Genomic DNA, 2,500 nt, shown 5'->3' on the forward strand with positions numbered 1-2,500 from the left:
ATTCTGTTTTTATCTTTTTAGTCATAATGTCTTTTATTAATTATTCATTTATTATATTTTGTCTTAAATTTTCTTCGGAAATGGTATATTTTATTGTTATTAGATGTAAAATTTATATTTGTAATTGTTTTTGAGGGCCACAGAGCCATCAGTGTATTAGGACTACTATTAAGTGTTTTACCCTCTTTAAATAAAGCCTTAAATTTAAAAAAAAAGGTGTGTACCTACCCACCCGGAACCAAGCCTTTACATTTCTTGTATCGATCGTGTGTCCTGTTGCTGTCCCGTTGTCCTGTTGTTGTGTACCTACCCACCCGGAACCAAGCCTTTAAATTTCTTATATCGATCGTGTGTCCCGCCCTATCATTTCGACACTGAAATAAATCTGAGAAAGATGTCTGGCTGTTTCGCTGTATGAAATGAAACTAAGATGGAAACAACATCGCATTTATTTGAGCAACTTAAGCACCGATCATGCCGTTTCGAATCCCGTTCAAGTCTGACGGTGACAATAAATCGACGTATGAGGAACTCTTGTAAAGAGCGTAACTACCAACACTTCATACGCGACGACTGCAAGCCATTGCAATCATAATGTACGAAGTGATAAATGGTCTGGAGTCCCCTTACATTGTGGACTTATTTATTGTTACCAATTCTCGATATTAGTGAACTTACGCAACAGGACGGGAGAGGGAAGAGGACGGCAAACCTTTTGTAACAAGCGTGACAAATAATTTTGTTTGAAATAACTTTTCCCCGAATTTGTAAAAGACCACAAAACATTAATGTAATTGAAGATCACGACAAAACACGAAAGTCACACTCAAGCGTTTTGCCGTCCCCTTCTTTCTGCCGTCCTGTTGCGTAAACACATTATTATTATTATTATTATTATTATTATTATTATTATTATTATTATTATTATTATTATTATTATTATTATTATTATTATTATTATTATTACAGAAATTCTGGTTTCCCCATACCCAGATTTCGGACTGTCGCTTACGGCAAACATAGCCTGACTTATTTATTAGGCCCTGTCATTTGGTCCATACTCGACAAATTTATTCGATCGTCTGAATCATTGGACATTTTTCAGTCAAAAGCGCCGGGAATCAAAGTGGCTAATTTAACAACCCTGTTGGACAATACTTGTAAAGTCTTTTTTTTTATGTAACAACTAACAAGTGTTTGCTTTATGTATCTCTCAATACTTACACATGTACATATCTCAGTCTTATATTTTTATTTTTATCAGTTAATTAATTGTAGTGCATGCACTGTACGTTACTGACTGACTGACTTACTTACTTACTTACCCTATTATCTATTCCAACCGAAATATTAACTACGATTACACGTAGCCGGTGACAATAGCCAATGCTTTAATCAATGGTCATTGTGAATTTATTACCTCGGTCGTTCGCCGGTTACAATGGTATTCTCAAAATAAAAAAAAGAAATCCGAAAAAGACCAATGTAAGCTGATAAAAAAAAAAGATAGTAGGAAAAATATAATGAATACACAAATGGAAGAACATTGTATCTTATTACTAGCAAAAAAACGAACACTAATTCTACTTTTTGAATTCGTTCCCAGTTCCCCTGATGTTGGCTGAAAAAACTCAATGACATGAAAATACCCATCGACTCTAGAATATTTCATATTCAAATACGCACAGTCGGTCTCGATGTTGGGCAAAAAGATTCGATGCCCCTTAGAATCAAAATGAGCGACCTTTTACAGTAGCTTTTGATTTCTTACTATTGCGATGAGTTAAATATTTTCCATAAAAATAAACATCCCACGTAAACGGCATTTAGCGTCTTGTTTTCATAGAGCGTAGCAGTTGCCCTAGAATGTATCCTAAATCAGTTTTTTTCTCGTTCCACACAAGATGACATACGGTTTGACTTATTTTACCCGCCCTCAATAAATGATAAACTTGAATATCCATGCATGCGTCAAACACGGGGCAGAAGCACGATGACTGTAAATGAAATGTAGAGTTCCCGGATATAGTACCCTAATTCACTACACCGAACTCCTCTTTGCAATATCACTTTTAACACTGAGATTCCTTTATAGTAAAGTTGAATAGGCGTTCTCTGGTAAAAATTATAACATCCAGTCTACTGTTTTCAAAGGATAAACATAAATGATAACATGAATTGAACCGTTAAAACATTTAAATATAGAAAGTGATATGCATAAATTAAAAGCACTTTTAGCGTTCCTCCGAACATTCTTTTCACATATTTTTAATTTATGCGTATTTCAATATTTAAATCATTTTTTTAACGGTTCACTTCATGTTATCAGACAGTAGACTGGCTGTCTGATAATTTTAATAATTTTTACCAGAGAACGCCTATTCAACTTTACTATGATTAATCCTGGTAACGGATCCTCGATCTTTTTACGAGATATACCTTTATATTGCAATACGTACTGATTCTGAGCACGCACAAGGAAAAAACTTGCACTTCTAAC

General features: G+C 34.4%; 1 protein-coding gene across 2 annotated transcripts in view; it reads right to left on the reverse strand.

Moving 5' to 3' along the window:
* LOC138005132 (neuromedin-U receptor 1-like) overlaps positions 1-2,500 on the reverse strand; it is a 6,076-nt gene that overhangs the window by 1,027 nt on the left and 2,549 nt on the right. For both annotated transcript variants that reach the window (XM_068851416.1, XM_068851408.1), the window contains exon 2: positions 1-2,500. This exon is cut by the window's left edge; it is cut by the window's right edge and continues 1,095 nt beyond it. The gene's annotated coding sequence lies outside the window, so the exon portion shown is untranslated.

This window comes from Montipora foliosa, chromosome 1 (assembly GCF_036669935.1).
Source record: "Montipora foliosa isolate CH-2021 chromosome 1, ASM3666993v2, whole genome shotgun sequence".
NCBI classification, from domain to species: domain Eukaryota; kingdom Metazoa; phylum Cnidaria; class Anthozoa; order Scleractinia; family Acroporidae; genus Montipora; species Montipora foliosa.